The 9,572-nt window shown below is 38.5% G+C and overlaps 1 protein-coding gene and 1 pseudogene across 13 annotated transcripts in view; one reads left to right on the top strand and one right to left on the bottom strand.

Moving 5' to 3' along the window:
* The window catches only part of LOC147516168 (vacuolar protein sorting-associated protein 52 A-like), a 38,023-nt gene that overhangs the window by 7,370 nt on the left and 21,081 nt on the right, over window positions 1-9,572 (bottom strand). The gene's annotated exons all lie outside the window — the stretch shown is intronic.
* Window positions 295-2,161, top strand: LOC147516169 (elongation factor 1-alpha-like; annotated as a pseudogene).

Genomic DNA, 9,572 nt, shown 5'->3' with positions numbered 1-9,572 from the left:
GATCGGCCAAAGTGCTAAAAATTGACTACATTTTATTCTTCAGTCACTCATAGTTTTACAAAGCTTATTAGTTTATATTGCTAACTAATTAAAAATGTTTTAGGAAAAAATTCAAGGAATTGTGAATTCTGATCCTTCGTCCAACATTTTGAGTGTTGATGATGCACTTGCACAGGCAAGTAATATTTAATGAATTGGTATATATCTTTATATATTTTTTCCATCTGTTTTTTATGTGTAAATCGGATTAGTCTACAGGTACTTGGAAAAGACAAAAGTGGATGTATGAGAGGTATGGGTGCTGGTGTTAGTAGTACCATGGTGAAAAAAACTGCTCTGGTTCTGAAGAAAAATGAAGAGTTGAGATGTGAAAACACTACTACAAATTCAAAGTTGGACAGGTTAGAAACAGAGCTTCAAATGGTGAAGGACATGATAGTGGCATCACAGGTACATGTGGTAGGATTGTTGAACTTTAGAGTGGTGTTGTTTCTGGTTTTCCTTAGTTGCTAACATGTGGTTTGTCTACATTTAGCCTGCATCCCAAACTCAAAGAAATCCTGTTTTTTAAAACACCTCTTGTAGAAGTTCCATTAAAGCGACCTAGTCGGGTATATTTTTTTTGGGATCGTTTTATATATTGGTGCATTTTTATGGTGTATTACTTTAAAAGGTATTTATGTTAGTTCAAAATTAATGCAGATGCATTATTCATTTATGAACAAGATGAGAGATTTGTATTTTGTCGGGGTTTAAAGGTTGCTAGTGGAGAGATTGTTGCAAGTAAACCCACAATCTATTGTCCATGGTAGGCCCATGGAAGAGGGGTTTTCAAAATTCTCTTAACTCGAGGTGGTTGACAATGAGGCCGGCGTGTTCTTTCCAAATGATTTTGCTAGTACACTTGGAGAAGTGGGTGTGCATGGATATGTCACTTGGCCAACAAACTTTTTGCAAGTTCCAAAGGACGGCGGCTTAATGTTTATTTTGTCCGGCGTGGGTGCCAAGCCTCCAGGCGTAGGATCGTTACAACATCCAAAAAAAAAAGTTGTTTATTTTACTAGTTTTGTTTGGGCGTGGCTGTGTAAGTATGTTATTTGACTACATTCGTTTAGACTTCTCCATTTGTACATACGTTATCTTTGTTGTTTGGCAATGACTACTTGTGGATATGATTCACAAGGTTTGTCTAAGGTTCCCTTGTACATTCATTTCTTTTGCTGCAAAAGCTTGGTTCTATTCTTCCTCACAAGCTTTTCATAATGATGTAATTGAGTAGTCCCAAACAAATATATATCTTACATCATATTGCCCTTCTAGTTAACTTTGTGAGGCCCATCCGTGCGACTTTTAGATTCATTTTGTCTGCAGCATTTTGTTTTCCTTTGGCAATTAGCACGTATCTGATCTATATCCCAATTGTCTCTTTTCCTTCACTTTTATTAACTACAGCCATAGGTAAGGAAAAGGTTCATATAAGCATTGTTGTTATTGGTCATGTCGACTCTGGGAAGTCCACAACCCCTGGGCCCTGATCTACAAGCTCGGTGGAATTGACAAGCGTGTCATTGAGCGCTTTGAGAAAGAAGTGGCTGAGATGAACAAAAGGTCTTTCAAGTATGCATGGGTTCTTGACAAGCTTAAGGCTGAGCGTGAATGTGGTATCACCATCGACATTGCCTTGTGGAAGTTCGAGACAACCAAGTACTCATCGCGACCGTCATTGATGCTCCCGGACATCGCGGACTTTATCAAGAACATGATCACCGGAACTTCCTAGGTTGATTGTGCGGTCTTGATCATTGACTCAACTACTTGGTGGTTTTGAAGCTGGAATCTCCAAGGATGGACAAACTTCGTGAGCATGCTTTGCTTGCATTCACTCTGGGAGTGAAGCGGAGATGATCCGCTCTTTGTAACAAGGTATTGGCTTCACCTTTTTTTGTATTTTCTTTTGTTCATATCACTTTTGCTAGTGTGAAGTTTTGTTACTTATCTTGTAAATTTGTGTTTATTCCTTTTGGTTTTGTTTGTAGATGGATGCCACCACACCTAAGTACTCCAAGGCGAGGTATGATGAAATTGTGAAGGAGGTGTCCATAACTTGAGGAGATCAGTCCGGGAAGCTACTCTCTCACTGCAGTCTTGCAACATGGATTCATCAAAAGACAATCATTCCTATGATGGCTCCGAACATTTCTTTGTACCTTTTGCGGGGATCGATTATCTGGTGCCAGTCCCCACCAAGGTGCTTGGAATTAAGAGCAAAGCGACTCTTTCAATCTCCCCGATGATACCCGCTTTACTTGAGCGGTGCTTGATGGTCCTCCGTGGGGAAACTATGATGAAATAGGGAGTATGTTGGCTGACATGGATTGACTCCCCAAGTACACAAGCCCAAATAATGGATTTCGTTCAGTAAGGGGTTCAAAATATGCAGCTTCTGATGCCGAGGGATCATTTTATTTGATTTTCATCTCTGCATAGCACTGAGCTTTGAGGTAGCCAATTCATATGACTTTTCGTCACTCTTCAGTGAAGTGTCCACCATCTGTGCAGTTCAGATTGTATGGTATATGTTTAGCCCACATAGGCCCCTACCATAAAGACTAGCTTAATGCATTTCTAAGTTCGTGTATACCTGAACTTGTACTACACCATTGCGGTACACATCCAATTGTTGCATTTGTCAGGTAAAGAGATTTTAGCAACATATATACAATTCTTCCCCCCAATCATCACAGAGGTCCTTTGGACCTTCCCTAGAACAACCCTGGGTGAACTCATGTTGCTGAGGAAGAGTGCATCTTGGTTCTCCATGACGCTAGGACTACTCTGTTGGAGCTTGACAACATTGTTCCCTTAGTTATTCTCTATACCACGTCATCCATGTTGTGAATACACGACCCGGTTCGCACCTCAACCTCCTGGCGCGCAAGTGTTGCAACTTGTCCGCGACTTCTGTTGGTCAAGTTAAAGGCATTTTGGCAATGACTACTTGTGGATATGATGTTTTCACGACGGGGTTTTTAGTTTTCTTGGTGCGTGGAAACCTTCTATTGTCTCATTTATAAAAGGCTATTATATTATTTTACGTGTAATTACAACTCTACTTGCTGAAACTAAGTTATCAAGTAGGAATCGTTCTTCTCCGACATTATATCTTATCACACCTAAATTATGGTTTAGAAGATTCTCTGTTGAAACTAAGTTCTTTTCAGGAATGTGTTCTCTCGACATTATATCTTATCCGACATTATAGATTGTAATTCACACCTAAATAGCACCCACATTCATATATTATATCTTATCACTGCCGACTTGTTTGTAACATCACACACTCACACTATTTAGTGACTTAGATATTTTCGTGAATATGTGAGTGGCGGGTGATGCTGATGGTGCGGGTAGTCTTCTTCTGCTTTGATCACTGTGTGTGCAGGTGGAACTAAGTGAGAGTGTGAGTGTGTGAGTTGTGTGATGTGGGTGGGTGTTGCAGTGGTTTGAGTGGTGTGAGTGGTGCGGGTGATGCAGTGGTGTGGGTGCTGCTGCTGCCAACCTTTAGTTGGTGGGTTAGAATTAGGGTGATACAGTGGTGTGGGTGCTGCACTGCTGCCAACCTTTAGTTGGTGGGTTAGAATTAGGGTGATGCAGTGGTGTGGGTGCAATAACTAAAACAATCTAACTGGATTGTAGTATTTTATTTAGTAGATGTAGTGGTGTGGGTCTTAATTCTATTCTATATCTTATATAATATATGAATGGTTCGTAATTAGTAGATTGTGGTATTTTTCGGATTTTGAATTGCTAATACAGTACAAAGATTTATATATGATCTAAACCTTGGAACTTCTAATGGAGTATTGGTGCGTTCCCTGAACCCCATTACCACCATTATGAAGTCGCAACCTTGGATGCGAACTTCTAATGAAATTCCAATATTGTTCAGACAAATGATGCAGGCACGCATGCTCCCACTTTGGATGGAAAAATTGAACCAATAGCCCAATACCCATGACTACTCTCTAGGCGTCCCTTGGATTCCAGACACAATCCAGACCTCAAAAAGTTGATAATATAGAAAGGAGAACTGAAAATGCTAACTGAAAAGGATGGATTAGAGAAAAGAAGACTATGAACCAATGCAAATTACAAGTTAGTAATTGAGCTATCCGAGCTCAATCTTCCTTCTTAACCAAGCTAATAGCTATTCAAATGAGTGTCATACAATAAGCGAATAGCTATCCAAAGTTCCATCTCCAATCTAACTAAAACAAGAGTAACACAGTACTACAGCTATGACACTACTAAAACACAATACTACCAATGAGGATCATTGAATTTGGTTTGGGTTAGGGATGACTTCGGATTGGATTGGACAAAAGGCTTTCGGAAAAATTTCCAATTTTTTTCGGATGGCAATATCCTTTCCAAATCCGATCCAATTCTTTTTCGGATGACAATTTTTTTTCCGAATTCGGAAAGTTCGGAAAATCGAAAAATTTTCTGAAATTTCGGAATCCGCAAAATACGGAAATAAATCGGAAATTTAAATTATATAATCAAATTCTCTCTTAGGATAACCATTTTTTATCCAGTTAATATATCCATATAAAAGAGCATTAATTATAAGAGATACAACTTTTTGTTGGCATATGAACAAGGCTTTCAAAGCTGACTCCACCATCCCAAATTTCATAAACGCAATAACCATTCATGTCCAAGTAATGACATCTTTCGCTGGCATCCTTTCAAATATAGAAACCACATCGTCCACACTACCACATTTACTATAAAACCCAATCAACGCATTATTCACACCGATATTCGATCCAAACCCATTCTTGAGAGCATGTGCATGGCATTCCCTTCCTTTCAAGTAATTAAAACCCTCTGTTGACGCCACCAAAAGGTTTGTCAGAGAAAATTGGTCCACTCTAAATCCATTGGTTCTGATTCAATCAGGGCCGGCTATGAGTTTTGGATGGCGTTTTGTTTTGTTTTTGAGAAATACCGAAAATATTTGGAAAAAGAATTGAAGAAGACGAGCGGATTTTGTTTTTGTTTCGGGCCCAATTAGTTGGGCTAGTGAGAACATTTAATGTTTTAAGCAAAAAAAACATAAAAGCGTGGGCTAGTGACTTAGTGGGCAGTGGTCATTCACTAACTAGGCCAAACTTTTAGTGTTTTGAACTTACGTGGACATTGACTTGCCATTTGTATGCATTATGTTTGCCAAATCATCAAATACGTATACATACTTTACAAAGATAAAATATCACGGTACCCATATTAGCAATATTTGAAATCTACGGTACCCTATTTTGCAAAAAAATAATAATACAGTGCCCATAATGTAAAATCCACTATAGTTCAGTACCCATATCAATAATTTTTTCAATTCAGTAAATAGGAAGATAGGAGAAATTGAGATATGTACTAAAATGACAATATTGATTTTTTGGAAGTGTGAGAGAGACAATGTTCTACTTCTCAAGGATTTTATTTGGTCTGTAAACTATCTGCAGTTTTAATTTAGTAATAACTATATAAAATAAACCGTTATATGTTAAAAATGTGGAAATTAATCGGAAATCAGATTGGATCGGATTTTGAAAACACATCCAATTCCGATCTAATTATTTTTTGGAAAAATCGGATATCAGAATTTCGGATATCGGAACACAAATATTATGGCCAAATTCAGAAAAATATCGAATTGGAATTTGGAAAAATTGGATTTTCGAAAAAAAGAGACACCCTTAAGTTTGGGTAAACTGCCAATGAGTTTATGACAATTAATTGAAGTTTATTAAGAATGAAAAATTGTTAAAAATGAAGAGGAACGTGGATTAATAGTTAATGAAAATTTCTCATAAAAGTCAATTTCAGGTTTCGCCTCTTGCCATAAGATGTGATCTCACCGTTGAGATACGAAGCAACATACATCTCGATGTGAAACGACTGATGGCTTGTGAAGCCGCACATGTAGGGCAGGGATCGGGTCGGATATGGCTATATCCGAATCCGAATCCGAATAATTTCACAGTATCCGAACACGAACCCGATTATATGTGAAATTTAATATCCGGATCCGACCCGAACCCAACCAAACCCGACTAACCCGATCGGATAACACTAAAAATTAAAAAAAATCCCAAAAATTATATCTGTATCCGACCGAACCCGACATACCCGAATACATAAACGGATATGAGAATCGACCCGAATCCGATGTATTTGGTAATTGGGTCGGGTCGGATTCGGGTCTACCCAACCCGATTCCCTGCCCTACGCACATGTGTTTTAGCGAGGGATATCGATTTGAATTCCAACGTCTAAAGAAAAGCAACTAAAATGGGAAGTTCCCATAAAACAGTTATACGAACTTCCAATCAATCTTTTCTCTGTTTCCTCCTTCTCCCTCAACACACCCTTTTTTTGTTACTCTCTACCAATTCCATCGATTAGTATTAACCAGGGTTTTCTCTTTGATCAAGTAAGCACTTTTCTTCAATATTAAATCTTATTTTCAGTTGTCTCTTTGTTTTTTATATATATTTTATCTTGCCGAGGATTGTTTATAATTGCATAGATATATGCCTTTACCTATCTAAATTATGCTTGTTTTAAACATGTTGCAGAATGGAAATGGGTGACTCTCGCAAAAGATGATGAGGGCCTGGATTGATCTTAGTTTTCCTGATCAACGTTTTATTGATGGTGTGTCGAGCTTTGTGAAATTCGTGCAAGTTCGTTTTCCTGATACAGAGACGACACAATGCCCATGTAATATGTGCAAGAATCAACGAATTCCAGTTCCTTATGAAGAAGTGAAGATAGATTTGTTCAAACATGGTTTCAACTCGGCTTATAAGATTTGGTACTTGCATGGTGAGAGTGAAACATTTGAGCACGTCGATAATGAATCAAGATTCCATGACCACCAAGAAGATGTATACATGGATGACTTTGACGAGCTTCTCATAAACTCAATGGCTCAAGATTCTGGTGGTAATCCAGATGCTTGTGTCCAAGATAAACCAAACACAGGGACTCAAGGTGAGAACAGATTCAGAGAGGTACCACCTACTGAGTTAGGAAATATGCCAGAGTATCTGAACCCCTTGTACAATGGTAGTAAGTACAATGTGCTCAAGTTTACACGGAGTCTGCTGAACCTAAAAGTGGGCCATGGATGGAGCAATAGAAGTTTTACTGAGCTCCTTCAACTTCTAAATGATGCGTTACCTCCAGATAACAACACCCCAAAAAATACTCATTATGCGTCGAAAGTCATTAAAGAAGTGAAACTTGGATACGAGAAGATTCATGCTTGTCCAAATAATTGTATGTTGTATTGGGGAAAACAGAATTCCAAAAAGATCAAGTGTGACACATGTGGTGTGTCTAGGTTCAAGTTTGATGGAAGAACAAAACAACGAGTCCCTGCTAAGATATTGAGATATTTTCTAATAACTCCAAGACTGCAAAGAATGTACAATTATGCCCCGGGTGGCTAAAGAGATGACTTGGCATTCAACCGAAGAATGACACCCGAAAGATGAGGCACCCAACGACTCTAACACATGGAAGTCCATGGATAGAAGGTGTAAAGATTTTTCATCTGATCCTCGTAATGTTCGCTTGGGATTATCCACAGATGGATTTAATCCTTTTGGCACGTTTAGCACAACACACAGTTGCTAGCCTGTATTGTGTGTACCCTATAACCTTCCACCGGGTTTATGCATGAAGCCACAATTTACAATGCTCACACTACTCATTGAAGGCCCAAACCAACCAGGGAAGGACATTGATGTGTTTTTGCTACCTTTGGTTGCGGAGTTGAAAGTTCTGTGGGAGAAAGGGGTCACAATATTGGATGCGTTCACTAATACCGAGTTTAATCTTCGTGCTATGTTGTTGTGGACAATACATGACTTTCCAGCATATGGGGATGTTTCTGGCTGTTGTAGAACGAAGGTACATTTGGTTGTCCTTGTTGCGGTCCAAAGACAGATTCTATGTGGCTTCGATATGGAATGAAACATGCATTCATGGGTAGCAGGAGGTGGCTGTCGGCTACAGATACAAGCAGAAAAGACACAAGTGCTAACACTTTAATAAGAAAGAGGAGTCTCGTGGACAACCAATACGTTTGAGTGGGGAAGCAGTGAAAAAAATGACTGCTGGACTAGATGTGGTGTGGGGGAAAACTAAAAAAAAGAAAAAAAAAAAGTGGGAGAAGATGATGAATATGCGGATGGTGATGCATCAACTTGCTTCTGTAAACAGTCAATTTTCTTTAAGTTTCTCGAAAGTAATCGAGCATATCCCCGTATACCATAATTTGGATGTTATGCATATCGAGAAAAATGTTTGTGAGAACTTGATTGCATTGATGCTGAACACAAAAGGAAAAACGAAAGATGATGCTAATGCACGTAGAGATTTGAAGCGGCTGAAAATCAAAAAGCGACTATGGCTGCAAAAACAGAATGGAAAGAAAATTCAGAGGCCTGGTCGGTATTGGCTCATGAAAGAAGAGAAAATGCTATTTCTCCAGACACTACGTGATTTACGTGTCCCTTTTGGTTTTAGTAGCAATTGGAGGAATATTGTCACAGAAGATGGTATGGACTTAAAAGGTGCACATATGAAGTCTCATGACTATCACATCTTGATGCAGCATTTGCTTCCTATGTTGATCCAACATGCATTTAAGGATAGGAAGGAAATTCGCCCTTTAATTAAAAGTTTCTCTTCATTTTTTAATGCTCTATGTTCTAAGATTATCGATGTTGATTCACTGTTAATATTAGAGAAGGATATGGCAAGGACACTATGTGAACTTGAGAAGTATTTCCCTCCGTCAGTGTTTGTTGTCATGATGCACCTGCCTATCCATTTGGCTTATGAGGCTCGGGTTTGTGGACCTGTTTATTATCGATGGATGTATCCATTTGAAAGGTATGGTGTAATTTTGATTATTTACATTGTAGACATATTATTTGAAATATGTTATACTTAACACGCCGTTAATATTGAAGGTTTATGAAGACTTTTAAAGGCTATGTTGCAAACAAAGCTCATACGAGGGTTGTGTGGCGAGAGATACCTTGATGAGGAGGCAATAATATATTGCAATCAAGTTACAAAGGAAAAGGTAAAACAAGTATTTTGAAAGAACTGGAGGAGAAAATGGATGACTCTTGCTAAATCTTTAGATGATATTGATGACAATGGTGAGGTTGGACCAGGTTAGGCGTAGGGTCGACCTTTGTCATCCATGGTATTGAATATGAACAAGCTCGCCATTGGGTACTCAACTATCATCCTAATTATGAAACATGGCAAAGGTATGCGTTATTGTAACCCTATATATTAAATTATCATCGTGCATCTTATGTAAGCTTAAATGTTCCCCCTTTTGCTTTAAGGAAATACACTAAATTCTTACAATCGTAAGGCAACTTTAGGAAAGAAATCTGGACACTATAAGGTACCTAGCGAAGAAGAGTTTTTGCCCTGGTTGCAACAGCAGGTACTAGAAAATAACTTAATATTTG

This window comes from Coptis chinensis, chromosome 2, assembly GCF_015680905.1.
Source record: "Coptis chinensis isolate HL-2020 chromosome 2, ASM1568090v1, whole genome shotgun sequence".
Classification (NCBI taxonomy): Eukaryota; Viridiplantae; Streptophyta; class Magnoliopsida; order Ranunculales; family Ranunculaceae; genus Coptis; species Coptis chinensis.
This window is presented reverse-complemented; position numbering and strand designations above follow the sequence as displayed.